This window comes from Patella vulgata, chromosome 7 (genome assembly GCF_932274485.2).
Source record: "Patella vulgata chromosome 7, xgPatVulg1.2, whole genome shotgun sequence".
Lineage (NCBI taxonomy): Eukaryota > Metazoa > Mollusca > Gastropoda > Patellidae > Patella > Patella vulgata.
In genome coordinates, this window is record NC_065885.2 from 30,233,420 (window position 1) to 30,252,450 (window position 19,031).

Here is a 19,031-nt window from a genome sequence, read left to right on the forward strand (position 1 = left end):
TAAAATACCCTTGGCTCCTATTTAAATCATCATAACCTCAAAATCATAATTAATACTTTGCATATGGCGTATCTAGTATTACAGGACTAACGGGGTTTCGATTCCCCGGTTGTACGTGACAGGGAGTAGGGTCGCCCGTCCAACCTCGTGGGTTTTCTCCGGTTCCTCCCACTACTAAAGACCCCAACGCGCAAGCGAGTATTCAAATAAAATTGAACAATGTGTTAGTCCCGAAATGACCTAGTGTGTGTCTGTGGACGTTAAACCGCATCTCTCTCTCCCCCCTCTCTCTAGCATAATTTATACTTGAATCATATGGTAATATATAAAATAGTAACAAAGAGTTTTGTTTACTGGGGTTTTGATTGTTTTTTTGTTCTTGGTATTTTAATTTGGGGCGTCATCTAATTGCTTATATTTCCCATGCAATGAAAAGAAATTGAATGAAAATTATTTTTGTGAATAATAGTATGTTTAAATTATATAACCCGGGGCATTGGCAATATATCATTATTCCAAATATATCTATATCTCGCAATAGATCTCACAACGTAGCTCTAATTAATGTTTGTTAATGTCGTGATTTTAAGTTAGGAGAGGGTGACGGCAGTCCTAAGTTACAATAGATTTTAGTTAAAATTGTCCCTAAAATAGTTTTGTGAAACGCCACTATTGTAAGTTAAGATACTATTTTAACTTACAATATTATTTTAGTGGATATTACCTAATATGCTTCAGATCATTTTGTGAAACGCCTCTATCTTAAGTTAGGATAAAATTTTAGTTTAAGACGATTTTAAGGAGATTTAAGTTTTTGTGAAAAAGGGCCCTGATATCATTGGGTTCCGGGCAGATACCATGCGAGTTCCGTATGACCATCTGAGTTCATAGAGACTGTCGCTGAATTCTCGGTTCTTTAGATGACCATATTACGATGTAGCGGTTTCCTGAGTCTAGCCATGCTAGTTGGACTTTTACAGGAAATGTTAATTCTAAAGTATGCTAATGTAATCTATTATGTATTGTAACCATATGTATCCAACCTGACATAAAAATGTAGAACTGAACTGTTGCATTGTTATTCCTGGTAAGAAAACCGTCTTAACTACCGAGATAGTAAGAAGAAAATACACAACGTGAAAAGGAATCCAAAGAGAATTACAAATAGTAGAAGATAACAAGGCTAACACGATCTGTGTCAGGCGAGAATATGTCGGACGTCGGATGTGGCGCTTTGCGCTTTCCGTATCTGACCGACGACTTATATTGTTACATGTTCCATGAGATCAAATATTAACCTTTATTCATTCAAATCAATTTAACCATGTTGATTCTAGTGCAATATCTTTGGAATAATGCTTCAATGTGGCGCCAGTATGACTGCAGAAAAGATGTTTTGTGAACTACTTGGCGCACTTATCTAGGATAATCTTGTGACAAATATTCCTACTTGTTTGCTACTTAAGATACATCCAAGTCGATAAAATTGTCAAAATTAGATCGAGTTCCTGACAAAAATCAATTTAATCTAGTTACTGTGAACACGACATGAATCTGTTCTCTATCATTTGTGGCTTGATTCGGACATAGATCTCGGACAGAAATTGACTTTAATATACGTAAGTTTGATGGTCCCGTCCTTCTAAAACGAATCCGATTTCAATTTGTGACTTCCGTGGTTTGCGTTCGTGGGATTAAAATTGGCAGTTATCACAAACTAGTCCTAGTAAACGTTCTTGACCTTTTTTTGCCATATTGAAAAGGTTTAGGTTTGTCATTTCAATAATACAGTGCCTTAAAAACTGTTCTTCCAATAAGTTCCATAATGGTTAAGAGTTAGTTAAAAGTCCCTTAATATGGTTTACAGCGTCAGTGATTAAAAGTTGAAGGCATTTCATTGGGATTTTTCTTGCGTATGACTCTCCCCAGATAAACGTTACCTGAAAAGACAAAGAAGAGCCAGCAGCAACACAGAACAGGCAATTAAAACAAATTAAAACATTTATAGAAATAATACATGGCATTAAATTTTAGACATAAATTAAATTAAATTGATTGATATGCACTGTCATTTTTAATAATGGTTGTGTAGGTCCCTATTCTTTTGTCATTATTTTCCCTGATTTGTTGTTATATTAAATCATACAGTAGGCTGAACCGCCAGACTGTTCTACAACACAAGTTACTTCCTTTGTAACTCGATATGTAGTTCCCTATCTTAATGTCTGGACCCGGTTCCCAGAAAATTCTTACAAGTCATGTTTCACTTTTGCTTAAGTAAGAAACTTTATAAAATACCGTCTCTAGAAAGTTCTCAAGCACAAGTCAAGTACGAGTCTAAGCACATTGTGACTGGTAAACTGAGACTACGTGCTCTCTAACGTCATAAAAACAATTTTGGTATGCGAATTACGTCATAAATTGGTCGGCTGCATAGTTATAAATAGATCAATGACATTAACTACCCGGCAAATAGTCGATTTAGATGCATTTGACATGTCCCCCATACACATATAAAATGTGCCACAAGCTAAAAAAAAAGAAAAAAAAAAAAAGAAGATTGGTTGCCAGGCAACGAAACATACGCCCACAGCAGCTAAGTCGTCGGAGCAGTCAATAAGAGTTGTCACATATTTTCTCTATTCTGACAAAGAGTAACAACTCATTAAGTAAATTATCGGAAAATCATTAGAAATTGTTTGGCTTTTAGTTCTGCCCCATACCAACGTTTAGTATACGGAACATTTTATATCATGGATTTAGCTGTTCAAGTTACCAAAATTCATTGAAAATCAATATACTTGTTCGTATCAAGACCTTAAACACTGTGTATAAATTTAAAGTCAATCGGATATTAACTTTAGCCTCTAGAGCGTCCATAAGATATTTCAAAGTGATCAAGGGTAATAACTCTGGCAGTAATTATCAGATATCGTTGAAAATCAATAGGCTTTTTCGTCTCATGACCTTAAACACTAAGTATAAATTTAAAGTCAATCGGATATTAACTTTAGCCTCTAGAGCGTTCACAAGCAAGTGTGGACGCCGGACCGGCGGACGACAATACGACCATATTTCAATGTGGGCGTAAAAAACAAGCACATGCAAACATACGGAATAATTGTGAGAGCGACTGATCTTAAAGTAGCCCGTGTTTGTGTTGTTTACTAATTTGTAAATAACTAAAATGGTTTTAGGGTAGAAGCGAAATTTTATATAGCATTCTTCTCGAGAATATGTTTCTAAGGGATTTTCTCTTTCTTTCAATTGTCTCTTTGGTATCAAAATATGTATTGAAATGCCGTCGAATAACTCTACGGTCAGTCATCTTGTTTGAATCAGAAACAGGCTTAAGGTTGGTAAGCAAGCTGTATACTTTGCTTGGGACTTGTGCTTAGATTGACAAATTTAAGAACGAAGTTGTGCTCAAGATTTTTTTTCTTGGAACACATAATAACGTGCTTGTGGTTACACTGAAGTCTACTTAAAATCTAAGCACAAGAACGTTCTTAAGAACACGAAATACGATAAGTTTATTTAAATGCAAAGTCTACTTAAAATCTAAGCACAAGAACGTGCTTAAGCATTTTCTAGGAATCGGGCCCAGGTGTTATTAAAGCATACGGCTGGCTTAGCCGCCAACCTGGACTACACAACCAGTTATCTTTCCATGACTAGTGCTCTTTTTCGCAACTAACTTAACAGTTAATTCCCGATTCTACTATGAAATTTGAGATCTCTTCATAAACTTTATATGACATATTCCGAGGGGGCGAGGGAGGGTATATTTTGGAGGGTATATTGAAGTTTGGCATCTTCCATTAAGCCTTTTACTGGGAGTCTTTTCTCTTCCCATTTATTGGACGCAATGACGACATGATTAACGGTCAGAATGTGGCCGCATTCGCACTCTACTGGTTTATATTTATGGTCGGTAATTAAATCTTCCCAGTCTTGTGATTAAGCCACAAAGTTTACGAGATGGGTGATTGACCTCAGTCTTTACAATCAGATTGTTATTTAATTTGAATCTAAAAGTATTTGCTCTGGCCAACTCAGTTTTCCATTCTGATTTAAAGATACGTTCCTTCCTAAAGTTTTACGCCCACTTCTACCTAAGGTGATATCGTAGACAATGAAATGAAATGGGGTTTAACGTCCTACTGGTCTGCTCCTATACTGGGCTAATGAAGACGCGCATACGCCATACAGTGTGCTATGAGGGAAATTTTCCCGGGCAGCGGCACTATCGCCTACTCTTATATCGAATTCCAACTGCCAGGGGATATTTTACGTGCATTCCAATATATACACGGGACCTCGGTTTTTCGTCCCATCCGAACGACTAGACAGCTGTCCTTGTCAGGCCCTCCGTCCTGCATCACTGACAAGGGGGAACCACGCCGGAAAATCTGGATGAACTTTCTCGACCAATGCAGGGATCGAACACCCAACCTCCAGGCTAGCGAGCCAGCGCCTTACCCACTTAGCCACGCGATCCCCAATATCGTAGACAAGTAAGATACGTTGTTGGTGTTGTTTATTAAAGATTTAACGTCCAATACATTAAATATGATATAATAGACAGGTTGATTTATTTAAATTATTTACACTCAATGGGTTGTTGGTGTTGTTTATTAAAGATTTAACGTCCAATACATTAAATATGATATAATAGACAGGTTGATTTATTTAAATTATTTACACTCAATGGGTTTAAAATTGTTAAAAGCATACAATACAAACGTCCGTATATATCAAAAGTCTCCTTAAAATTGGTAAAAACACAAAATAAAAAGTCCTTGTATAATAAAAAAAAGTAAATTTAAAGCACACTTATAAAATCGCTGTCGTCAGAAGAGAGGGCGGGTCATCTTCTCCCTTTGTCACAATAAAAACATGTTAAAACAGGATGTCCAGCTGACTGATGTTTGGCGTCATCAGTGCGGATAGAAAAAAACCGTGGGGAAAAAGAATCCGCTTGCCTTACGTGGAAAAGCGAAGTGCTCGCAGTAAAAACCACATAGCTTGACCCGTGGATTATTAACATATTAAAAACTGTTCGTCCAATAAGTTCCATATGGTTAAAAGTTAGTTAAAAGTCCTTTAATACGGTTCACAGCGTCAGGGATTAAAAGTTAAGGTCATTCCATTAGTATTAGGGCTTTTCTTGCGTATGACTCTCCCCAGATAAAAGTTACCTGAAAAAAAAGAATAGCCAACAGCGACACAGAACGAGGCAATTAAAACATGTATAGAAATAATGCATGGCATTAATTTTTAGACATAAATTAAATTAAAATGATTGATATACACTGTCATTGTTGATAATGGTTGTGTAAGTCCCTATTCTTTTGTTATTATTTCCCCTAATTTATTATTATATTAAATCATACAGTAAACTCAACCGCCATACTGCCCTACAACAAAGGGGGGTTGGATGGCCGAATGGTTAGCACGAGCGAGCTGTATCATTGAGTCAACTGGCGTGGTTTCGAATCCCCAGTTGTACGTGGCAAGGAGTAGGGTCGCCTGTCCAACCTCGTGGGTTTTCTCCGGGTCCTCCGGTTTCCTCCCACTGCTAAAGACCCCTACGCTCAAGCGAATTATTGAAATAAAATTAAACCATATGTTAGTCCCGAAATGACCTAGTTTGTGTCGAGTGGACGTTAATCCCCATTTCTCTCTCTCGCCCTACAACAATAGTTCCATCCTTTGTAACTAGATATGTAGGTCCCTATCTTAATGCCAATTTATTCTGGTATTATTAAAGCATACGGCTGGCTTAGCCGCCAACCTGGTCTACACAACCAGTTATCTTTCCATGACTAGTGCTCTTTTTCGCAACTAACTTAACAGTTAATTCCCGATTCTTCTATGAATTTTGAGATTGCTTCATAAATTTTATATGACATATTCCGACGGGGGGGGGGGGTATATTTTGGAGGGTATATTGAAGTTTGGCATCTTCTATTAAGCCTCTTACTGAAAGATTTTCTTTTCCAATTTATTGCACGCAATGACGACATGATTAACTGTCAGAATGTGGCCGCATTCGCACTTCACTGGTTTATATTTATGGTCAGTAATTAATTCTTTAGTTCTCGGTTAAGCCACAAATTTTGCGAGATGGGTGATTGACCTCAGCTTGTACAACCAGATCGTTATTTAATTTGAATCTAGAAGTATTTGCTCTGGTCAACTCAGTTTTCCATTTAGATTTAATCTTAGTTTTAACAATGCTGTTAAATCCATGAACGCTATATTTCAAATCTTCGGTCTCGCAGAGGCTGAGTCCTTTTCGAGCCAGCTTGTCTGCAGACTCATTGCCTACTGTGCCAACGTGGGATGGTATCCATGTAAATTCTACCGCTTTATTTTTTTTCGGAGGGAACAAACACTTGCTCGAATATTCTGAACAATTTCTGGTCTGGATGTTGTTTTATCATGTATTATTGAATTTATGCTGCTAAGGGAGTCTGACACAATGACTGCTCTTTGAATAGTGGGCGACAAAAGCCACTCAAGAGCTGTGGATATTGTCTTTAATTATGCGGTATGGATGGAACATCCATCTGGTAGCCTTTTTGATATATTAACATTAAATTCAGGAATGACTGCACCTAATGCAGTTTTGGTTGTGTTTGGATCGCACGATCCGTCCGTGGAGATTTTCACATGAGATGACCATTTTTCGTTCAAGAATTCCCTAGATAGCATTTGAGCTTGTTGTGGATTTTCTTTCTTCTAACAACATTGCTTAGGCTTATGTCATAGTGTGGGTTTAATAAAGTCCATAGGGCTTGATACGAAAATACCTTGTTGGTAATCTGATAGTGATCTAATCTTAGGTCTTTTAATAGATCATTTGCAACGGCCACGTCTCTGATTTAACATTTTCTTTGAATTTTTTCCTTAATGTTTTTGTACACTTAAATTTTGTCCAAGATATTGCATCTTTGCCCAGTATCTCAATGTCAGTTCGTTGCGCCTCAATTCGAAGGACATTTCACCTACTTCTTGCAACAGACTTTCCCTTTTTGTGCAAAATTAAGCCTTTGTGGCTATCTTTATTGCCTGATATTGTAAACTGTCTAGTTTAGCAAGAGCTGGTTTATTTGCACGCGCAAACGCAACACAGCCATGGTCACATATTGATCTTATCATGGACCTATATATCATTAGAAGGGTGGTTTTATTTGCTCCCCGGGACCTGAACGTCAGGCATCTCTTTACATTCAGAACATTCTGTTCTCTTTTAACAATATTTTCAATGTGTGGCATAAAAGTCATTTTGCGATCAAAAGTCACCCTAGAAGCTTTGTCTGATCTTTGAATTAAATTCGGATGTTTGTTCAATTCCAGTTTCATAGACGACACTTCTCTATGATCCCTACAGAAGAGCATACCTACTATTTTACTTTCAGATATTCGAAAACCCCAGTCGTTGGACCATTTCGACAATTTGTCTAAAGCTTCTTGCATTCTCGTTCAAACCGTACCGTAGTTATTCGCTGAGTGACAAATTGAGCTGGCGTCTGCATAGACTGCTACGTCAATGAGTTTCTTAATGTAGTTATTAGACTGAAGGTCATTAATCATGATATTGAAAAGTGTCGGGCTTACAACGGAACCCTGGGGTGTGCCATTTTCGAGTTCATATTTATTGCTTATTGAGAGACCTACATTAACTTGTATTTGCCTATCGTTTAGAAAATCCTCAATCCAGTGGAACATTCGTCCTGTTACCCCTGGTCCATGTACATTTTTAAGTAGGCCATCCACCCAAACTAAGTCAAATGCCTTGGTCAGGTCGACGAATACTGCACACAGATAATTGTTCTTTTTAGACAGTGAAAATGAAATAAAATGAAATGTGGTTTTATGGCACGTCAGCTCCAACCGGGCTATATTGCGCCAAACATATGGTGATTTAGACAGTGAAGTCATGATGGCATGTTGTAACCTTACAATGTGATCAATGATGGAGCGTTGCTGTCTATATCTACTTTGATTTGGACTTCTTCTTCTTCTTCTTGGGTTTTACGTCCACTTCCACCTAAGGTGATATCGTAGACAAAGGTGTTTCCTAAGAAACTTACTGGAGGAAGCCGTAAGGATTAGGCTTGGTCCAGTTTAATTTGAGACATAGTGTCTTAGCAGGGAATGCCCAAGTTAAAATCTCATCGAAAGGAGCGGAGAAAGTTTTGGGGTAGAAAAGGGGTGGCGAGCGGGCGCAGTCTGGTCCGCTTGGCCATAAATGTTTCGAACTTTGTTTGGGTAGGTAGGGATAGGTAGGATTGTCAGCCGGCCCCCAGGGGCCTCGCCGCCTGTCCGACCTAGGTTCAGGGATGCAGCGGTGTTTCCGGACCGGAAACAAAACAAAAAACGGCCCTCCCCAGGGTACACGAGGACCCTTCACGTAGGGACGTCCGACTAGCAGTAGCCCTCGGGATGATCACTTATGGATCCCGTCCGTTGGGTCTTGGGGCAGGCCCCCAAATCGTCACACAGTAGAACACTCTTTTCGTCTCTGCGGGGTCACATCATTATATCTAGGATACCAATCTCACACACGAATTCGTAGATTAACTCGTAGATCTCGTGTTTACTTACTTTTGTGAATAGTAAGTTCGGAACACTGAGGGCCATGTTAAGGGAACTCAGTTTATCCGTGAGTGGTTTCCTTTCGGCTGTGAGGCGAGCACAGTCTACTAAAATATGAGTAGGAGACACGTCCGAGCCACACCTGCACCTTATAGGCTTAAATGTGCGATGTCTGAGTGTTTCTTTCACCTTCAGCTTTGTTATTAACCGGCAGATTTTTCTGCTGGGATGATTTACTGATAACTTAGCCTTTAAGAACTCGTCGGATCTGAATCTAAAGGTGTCGAGTTCCACAAGGGGGTTTTCCCATTCAGAGCTGACGCGTAACTCGACCATGCTTTTAAATTCGTTCATGCTATAATGGAGCTCGACGCTAGGTTCCTCCAATTGTGACCCCTTTAGGGCGAGCCTGTCCGCCTCTTCGTTCCCCTTAAGGTAGATGTGCGACGGGACCCATGTCAATACTATCTGGTTGCCCTTTGCCAGAGACTTTTCGTACGCTAGATAGATCTGGGTCAGCAGTTCGGGACGGGCGTCCGACCTCTGATTTCTTATGGATTCAGACTACTTAGCGAGTCGCTGAGGACAACATAGTTTGAATCTCTTTGGCTGGATATCCACACTACGGCTTCTTTGATCGCATACATTTCCGATGTGTACACAGAGCACATGTTTGGTAGTCTATTTGCTACCTGTAACTCTTTCCCCGGGATATAAATCCCGAAGCCCGTCGTACCGTTCTCGGGGTTGTGCGATCCGTCCGTGTAAATGTGAGTCCATTTTGACCAATTATCCTCAATGTGAGCTAAAGAGAGATGATTGGCCGCCAATGGGTTATTCCCTTTGTCTACCCTCAGGACGAGGGTGGTATCTACCGGGGGTACTGGGAGGGTCCAGGGGGCCCTAATCGTATCCTCTATACCATTAATGGTGAGCTTATCGAGACCGTAGTCTCTAACCATTTCGCCGACTGTCTGGCCGTATGACTTCTTGGTGGGGTCCCCGGCGATTATGACTACATCCCAAAGAGATCAACATTTATTTGGGATGTGTATTTAGGAGATAAACACTTCCTGTTTCGCATTTAGAGAGCTGTTATTGTCCAATAGACATGTGCTGAGATCATTAGGACCCAAGACACATCCCAAATAAACGTCGATCTCTTTGGGACATTGTAACATGCTATTTTAGCATTTTAAAAGAAATTACTAAAACAGAGGGGTGTTATTGTCCAATCGACAGTGTCTATTGACCAAAACGCAAGATTCACCCTTAAGCATGTTACAATTCTATACACTTCGATGTATATAAATTAGCAGGCGGGGGTGTATTCATTGACGCCTTGTTGATTATTAATCCACTTGGATGATACAATATAACATTAAGTACAGCTAATAAAAATAGTGGTATAAGTTTGGATTCGATATAGAATTTGCTAATTGTATACAGCTACGAAAATCGACTACCGTTTCTTTCTGATTAAAACAAGAATATAGGTGTGAAATTGTGATATATGAATGACGCCGTGCTCCGTCGCCGCTAATATGAACCACTGGCCCTTGTGAAATATAAGGGAGACAATCAAATTCAAGGGCAAATAACTGAGCTTAAAGATTTTTGCGCCGTGCTCGCCCTATGGGTGTTTTTCGGGTAATCCAGTATATTTCGCGTTAGATTGGTGGGTCTATACTTTTGTAGAACGGTGTCAATCAAGCACTCTGACAGTTACTCGCGGCAGTACGGGGGATTTAAGGCCTGGAGCTATCTAAATCACGTGACAGTTCTTAGCCAATCATCTGTAGAAGATGAACATAATGGTTGGCTGTCGTTAAATAGGCATGCTAAGCGGGAATTCAGCACATTCCAACTTAGCAGACTATAAACTATCTCTTGTTATATTTTCAAGGTAAGAACGTACTTTAGGTCGTTATAAGTCGGTAGGTTTGTCCCCTACCTCTTTTTTGTGTTCGTAGCGTGCTGTTTTAGCCGAGCTATTTTATTTTTACTTGATAAACATTCATTGTTTTCTTTTTTCGTTTTGTATATAATACCGTATTTGTCTTGGACCAGTAGTTCAGACTGTACTGTTGTTTTATTATGGCTACGGAAAATGACGACTTCCTTTCATATAGTGCCCATTGCGGGACAGATTTTCTCGGTTTTGGTTTTTCTGAGGAGGTGAGGGGGGGGGGGGGGGCTGATGTAGTTAATCCGATGATGCTACATGTCAGTGTCAGAGTTCTAATATAATTAATTTATACAAATTAACTGAAAGTGGGGTCCAGTCTCCAGTTAAAAAAACATTTAGAGTTTAGACCTCCGTCGGAATGGGTTCCGGACAGTGATTTCAGTAAATAAGATAAAGGCTTTTCTTTCAATGATTTTGATCCTTTGTGGTCGGAGAATACCAAATTAGATGATGCATGGCCGACCACGGCGCAAGCAAGTTTACGAAGGATATTACCGGGGTCCCTATTTGATATTGGTAATGATATTACTTTAATTTTGGCAGTCAGACTCAAGGTACTGCAGAGGAATGTAGGCCTGACAATACTGTATCAAACGATTTTTGTTTGAGATTTACCCATGTTAAAGGCACCAGACCTTGTTTCGCCTATTTCCCTTTTTCTGACAGACACTATTGTATCCAAATATAAAATTCCACCGAACTGCGATAGAATGCGGCCACCCAGTGTGAATCCGGAAATTTGTTGGTCAGGTTCAGTATAATATTTCCCTAAGAAGATATTTCTTACGACGTACGTTGCATCCTTAGCACATTAATTTGTGTAACCTGAATATAACGATAACTACTTTAGTTTTTCGGGATGTTGGTAAGGAGATCAGAAAATATGACACTTCACTGCGTTTAAGATATGAAAAACCTCTTTTGTATGCTACCGTCCAAATAGATTGTATCTAGTCAGTCATGTTCCTGAAACAACGACTGCGAGTTTCACAACATCTGGCCGTTGCTTGTTTACTTCAAAATTCCCGAACTTATAGCTATGTTATCTACAGACACGTGAGCAGTAGCGTCCAATCAGAGGTTGTGACATCGCGACCTCCACGGAAACCTTGACATTGAATGAACCTTGAACTTTGCAACTCGGTTATCACGGGTAGACATTTTAGCTTGAAAGCGCGAGACTTGGTATTCGCGATGATACGTTTTTTTAAATCGGATAAAAATTACGACCTCGATAGGGTCCACAAGCTAAAAACGCGACTTTTCGTACAATCAGGGGCCATAATTCAGGACGTTACGGTCCGATGTGCACGAATATCGGAAGAAACCGAGATCTTTGGGTTATAAACTTACTTTTCAAGTTTCAACAAAATCGGATAAAAATTGTGACCTCTATAGGGCCTACAACCTTGACATACCATATTTTTACGCTATTTGAGAACGACGAGCGGCCATTTTGTCTGTCAGTTTTGGGCTGATTTTCACGAAATTCGAAGTCAGCCGTCCCTAGGGTGTAACGGTGATATAATAATACGGGTTTTTTTTTTAAATCGGATAAAAATTATGACCTCTATAGGGTCCACAAGCTAAAAACGCGATTTTTCGTACAATCAGGGGCCATAATTCAGAAAGTTACGGTCCGATATGCGCGAATATCGAAATTCGAACTCAGCCGTCCTTAGGGTGTAATGGTGATATACTAAAATGTTTTTTTTTTTAAATCGGATGAAAATTACGACCTCTATAGGGTCCACAAGCTAAAAACGCGATTTTTCGTACAATTAGGGGCCATAATTCAGGACGTTACGGTCCGATATGCACGAATATCAGAAGACACCGAGATCTTTGGGTTATAAACTTACATTTCAAGTTTCAACAAAATCAGATAAAAATTGTGACCTCTATAGGGCCCACAACCTTGATATACCATATTTTTACGCTACTTGAGAACGACGGGCGGCCATTTTGTCTGTCAGTTTTGGGCCGATTTTCACGAAATTCGAACTCAGCCGTCCCTAGGGTGTAACGGTGATATCATAAAACGTTTTTTTTTAAATCGGATAAAAATTATGACCTCTATAGGGTCCACAAGCTAAAAACGCGATTTTTCGTACAATCAGGGGCCATAATTCAGGACGTTACGGTCCGATATGCGCGAATATCGAAAGGAACCGAGATCTTTGGGTTATAAACTTACATTTAAAGTTTCATCAAAATAGGATTAAAATTGTGACCTCTATAGGGTCCACAAGCTAAAGACGTGATTTTTCGTACAAACAGGGGCCATAATCCATGAAGTTTCGATCCGATACATGCCAATATCGAAAGCAGACCAGATCTTTTGGAGATAAACCTATATTCCAAGTTTCGTCAAAATCGGATAAGAATTGTGACCTGCAGAGTGTCCACAAACAAATTGTGGACGTCCGGGCGGACAGGTGCGACGACAATATACGTCCACATGAAAATGTGGGCGTATAAAAAGGAACATTGCAGATGCAGCATTTAGCAGGCATCTGAAGACATGACATGTAGCATTATTAAATAAAATGGGATTCTTCATTGTTGTTCCTTTTTAAAATGGAGTTTTGTTGTTCTCCTTTAAACAGCCTAAGTGAATATATGTGAAGGCTGAAGGCCTTACGGAAAATAATGGGCCCCTCATCGCAGTGTTATTATAATGGATGAGGGTCATTATTGGTGTATGGCCGAAGGCTGAGCATGTATTTACACCCAGGCCCTTAGTTTTGGATTAATTTTATGAAGTATTTTATTCGGAACGTTTGGTTTTATTTATAGAATTCACGGAATATATTTTTTTGCCCACCCATTCGGTTTAATTTGAACAACAGAACTTACTGTATTGCTTTAAAATATGTTCAGATTTGGGCATACCAGTGTGCACGGACTGGGAAAGGGGTCATGGGTCAACATGTGACTTTTTTAGTTGACTTTAAAGTAGCGTCTCTTACATACAGTTGGATGTCATTTGCTAAGTGAATACATGCTTAGTCTCCTGCGATACTCCATTAATGCCCCTTATACATCATAACACTCGGATCATAACCCCCGATTTAAACTCACCCTAGAATTTTATTGTACCATCACACGTTTATGATATATAATAATTCAGGAAGAGATGGCTATTATTAATGTAATATCGTCGACTTTAAAGATACATTATGTAAGATTTATATAAAGAACTAGAACTGACAGTTCTCGCTATAAGAGTTATAAAATAGATAATTAAAAGGGATTATGTTGAAAATTTCAGTCAAGTTACTTCATTCTGAGCTAATTTAGGACTGTTTGGAGAATGGCGGGGAATCGATTGTCATTGCTACCGTTGTTACTGACTTTAGTAAACAAAGTTTCGATTATCCATTTTTTAATTAAATCATGAACTGTCAATCATTTTTAAATCCATTGAAAATCAAAAGCATCTGATTGCCTAAAGAGTTGATTATGGTCTGGTCCTTTTAAAACATAATTTATATAACAGTTCATGTAAGGCATGAAGAAAGATTTATCTTTTAAAAATGAATAGATCTTTATCTATTACAATCAACTGAATAGACGTATTGCATAAAACTTGCCAAATGTATTTATTGTATATTTGTGACCACGTCTCCAACTTCCCAAACACAGAATTGAACCCAGGAAATGTTCTCAAAAACGCAACCTGACTTCTGAGATGGTAATGTGTTCCCCATGATTTTCATGTAACTCATGCTGCACGTGCTGTTCACCACGACCAGCCCTATAAAATGCACCCCCATACCTGGTTGAATCATTCACACTACAACGTCAGCAGTATGCCACGACTCACGACAGCTCAGAGGAACCAGGCGGTTGGCAGACTCGTCGCTGGGCACACTGCCCAAGCCGTTGCCAATAACTTCCAGGTCAATGTTTGGACATCTACAGGCTTCAGCAACGCTTTCGGGCCAGCAACACCACGGATGATCGTCCCCGAACTGGTAGACCAAGGGTTACCACAAGGCGACAAGACCGCCATTTTGTGCGAAAGCACATGTAGAATCCCTTCACACAGGCATTTGAGACTGCACGTCAGACAGTGGGGACACCACACGGAAGACCCATTAGTACCGATACAGTGCGCCGACATCTCACCAGAGAGAACATAGACCGTACCGTGGACCGATCCTCACCCCTCGCCATCGACGTTAACGTCTACAGTTTGCCCAACAACACCAGAACTGGCGATACAGACAATGTTCACAGATGAGAGTCGGTATTGCGTATCAACTGCAGATGGCAGGACCAGAATATGGCGTCGACGTGGCCAGCGTTATTCTGACCAATGTGTCATGAAACGAGACTCTTGGGGAGGTCCAAGTATAATGGTTTGGGGTGGAATCAGCCTGAACCAGAGAGTGGATCCTGTGGTGTTTCAAAATCTTGGTCCAGGGGGAGGAGGCGGCATCATAGCAGTGCGCTACATCGATCAAGCTCTCAGATGAATTACTCATTAATGTGTCAACATACTGTTCACAAAAAAATTGCCTTGATTCATTTATTAAGTCGTTTTCTAGAATGATTTGATAAAAGTGCCTCTCTGATTTTGAAATCGTACTGACGGTTTTTTTTTGTTTAGCATATAATATGAATGTGAGTTCACATGCTAGTATGTGTAACACTATTTTAGTGATAACAGAGACCAGTTTAGTAAATATAGCGTTTATTTACAACGGGAACAGAATATCAAACAGTTACATAGATACAACAAGACTACACTACATCGGGAACTATAGATACAACAGGAACACATATAACAATATTAAATCCAGCATCCCGGCCCTCTGCCAAGGCAGCGGCTGACCTCGGGTGAGTCTATGCACTCTAGAGGCACCACAAGCTAAAAACGGGATTTTTCGTACAATCAGAGGCCATAATTCAGGAAGTTACGATCCGATATGTGTGAATATTGACAGAACCGAGATCTTTGAGTTATAAACATGCATTTCAAGTTTCATCAAAATCGGATCAAAATTGTGGCCACTAGAGGGGCCATTATGTCCGGCAGTTTTGGTCCGGTTTTCATGAAATTCAAACCAAGACAAAATTACGGTGTAACGGTGATATATTCGAACGTTTTTTTAAATCGGATGAAAATTGTGACCTCCAGAGGGGCCACAACCCTGATACACAATACAATATTTTGACACTATTTGCGAACGAGAGGCGGCCATTTTGTCCGTCAGTTTCGGTCTGATTTTTACAAAATTCGAACTCATCCACCCTTAGGGTGTAACGGTTATATATTCAAACGTTTTTTTTAAATCGGATGAAAATTGTGACCCCTATGGGGTCCGCAAGCTAAAAACGTGATTTTTCGTACAATCAGGGGCCATAATTCAGGAAGTTATGGTCCGATATGCGCGAATATTGAAAGGAACCGAGATCTATGGGTTATAAACATGCATTTCAAGTTTCATCGAAATCAGATGAAAATTGTGACCTCGGGTGAGTCCCTGCACTCGTCCAAGCCTCTCTTCTCCAACCGTCTGTGGTCGTCTGCCTAACTGTCAGTAAACCCCTGATTATATTGCGCCGGAGAATAGATAAGCTCATGGTCATACATGCAATTGTCTCTTTTCTCTCGTCATGACGTGCTTACTGACCAGTGCGTATTCATTTGAAGTAAAGCGGAGCGTGTGCACAGATCATATGTTGTTTGTAAATGACATATGGGATTTTAATTAGATCATAACCAGTCCGTGCCTTAACAGAAGTTTATAAAGAGATGAAAATACAATATCATATGTTATACAAAAACAGCTGAGGTCATACAGTTCTAAGCACCTAAATGACCGTTCAATTTGATGAAAGTTATAGAGTACTTTGTTGCATATGTGCGCAGCACAGAAATATCATCTTTATAGAGTAAGACTTCATATATGACAAGCTGTCATGAATTATGTGTAAAAATAAAATTGTTATCCAACGACAGCAACACAGCTCAATTTCAGTACAGATCAATTTCATTGTACAAAATACTGTTAATCCCCCCTTTAATTGGTCTTAATATTTTGTGGGTGTTCGTAATAAGATAAGAGGCAAATAGCTAGAAATGTGTAAAAATTAAAGTAAAGCGAAGTTTTTTTTAGTGGCACACCAGACAACATGACATAGATAATTAGAGAAATAGAACCTACCAGGTGAAATAAAATGAAATGAAATTGGTTTAACGTCCTACTGTGGGCTAATGAAGACGGGCATACGCCATATAATGTTCTATGAGGGAAAGTTTGCCCGGACAGCGGCGCTACGGTCTACTCCTATATCGAGTTACAACTGCCAAGGGATCGTTTACGTGCAAGCCAATGTGTACACGGGATCTCGGTTTTTCCTTCGATCCGCGCGACTACATGTTGTCTCTTGTCAGGCCCTCTGTCCTGCGCGACAGGCAATCGGATAAACTTTCTCGGCCAATGCAGGGATCGAACATAGGACCGCTAGGTTAGCGTCTTTGCCACGGTCTTAGTCACTAAGCAACCGTGGCTCCAAATAAGCAAAAAGCTGGTCAATTAATTGCCAGTCCTTAAACGAGCTAATATTAAAGGGAAATTTAACCAAACAGCTCTCTATGTTTCATCGATCGACCTTGTGAATAGGATTCCAAAAATATATTTGGAACTTTATGTTCAATATTAAGCACGTTTCGGATATTTAAAATTCACGGAATGACGTCACGATCAAACTAGCCCAAATGAGGGTCTATTTGTTTTCCTTGACGTCACATACAGTCACGAAGCATAACTTTAGCACTTTAGCCGATGCAAATTATCAAATGCAACTTTGGAACTGTATTCGAGATTCCTCTTTAAATCAAGGCGAGAATATAATTATGTTCTTAAACTTTGGAAATACCGTTTATTTTAAAATTGTATCAGGATCACTGGTGTTGAGGTAGGCAGGCATGTTACAAAGTTTTCGATAATAAATAAGTGCCTAAATTACAAAGTTTACTACACTTATTTAAAAATTAAAGTTAGATTGCAGGGCAACTAATTCTTCCACATAGCTTGTCGCAAATTTAGTCTTTCGAAATGGAAGCCTGTAGAGTGATCACAAGATTTTTCAAATTGCTGAAAGGCGATAACTCTGACGACAGTAAATATCGGAAATTGTTCAAGATTGGTAAGATTCTTCGTCTCATGAACTTAAACCCTGTGTATATATTCAGGCTAATCGGATAATAACTTAGCCACAAGGTTGTTCAAATAGGTCAAGGCTTCTTCGTCTCATGAACATAAACACTATGTATAAATTTCAAATCAATCAGACTTACTTATGAACCGCATTTCAATGTATAAAAACAGAACATTCCGATGAATATAACTTGACTGTAAAATATTATGCGATTATCAAAAATAAAACTTGAAGGGTACTGTCCATACCCTGGATAATAATATGTGCACATTCCATCAATAAATGAAAGGGGCACTTCTCAAGACTGCGTGGGGTGATGGACGGCCGAATGGTTAGCACGTGCGCGCGCTGTATCACACGGTCTGTCAATGAAACAACTGGCGGCGTTTCGATTCCCGGCTGTACGTGACAAGGAGTAGGGTCGCCTGTCCAACCTCGTGGGATTTCTCCGGGTCCTCCCACTGCTAAAGACCAATACGCCCAAGCGAATTATTGAAATAAAAAATTGAACCTTGTGTTTGTCCCGAAATGACCTAGTTTGTGTCGAGTGGACGTTAATCCCATTTCTATCCCTCTCTCAAGTTAGTTTGCGTTTTCAGGGACAGTAATTAGGCTAGAACAAAAGCCATAATCGGAGGCAATAATTTTTCAAAACAGTCAACAACTTTAGAGGATGGAGATTTTATAACTGCCTAAAGAAGGAAAATGACTATCCATAATTTGGTTGGAATTTATCTTGCCAAGTTTCAAAACAATCCTCCAGACAGGAATGAAAACAATATGCGATTAAAACAAATCAGGGGCGGATCCAGGGGGGGGGGGGGCTGCTCAGCTACATAATTTTTTTTGTAAATCAACACTTTTTATGAGAAAAGTTTCTCGGCCGTGTGCTTTATCCTTTATCGTCAGATGTGGGAAAGGCAGGGGCACTCAAAGCACGAGATAATGATATAGACATTATGTGATATTACAATTAATGCTTTGCATCCATGAAATTGAATCACAATGTCATTGTATTAATTCATAATAAAAATTGACGACAAACGAGGTGTTGAATTTCTCTGTTAAAAAGCTCAATGTGTATGTATATACGCCAAAATGACGATAGAGACCATGCGGGAGGGGGGGGGGAATACATTGTCTCAGGAACCTGGCAAACCCCCTCCTGCAAAAATTCCTGGATCCGCCCCTGCAAATATAAGTATACTCATTTAAACAATAATATTTCGATGTGTACAACTATAGTATAAAATATGTGATTATGATTGCTTTTAATATC

The 19,031-nt window shown here is 39.5% G+C and overlaps 1 long non-coding RNA gene across 1 annotated transcript in view; it reads right to left on the reverse strand.

Annotated features, from left to right (window-relative positions):
* Window positions 1–667: 667 nt before the first annotated feature.
* LOC126826901 (uncharacterized) overlaps window positions 668–19,031 on the reverse strand; it is a 44,056-nt gene continuing 25,692 nt past the window's right edge. The window contains exon 3 of the long non-coding RNA XR_008788783.1: window positions 668–1,940. This is a non-coding gene — a long non-coding RNA (uncharacterized LOC126826901). The remainder of the gene's footprint in view (window positions 1,941–19,031) is intronic.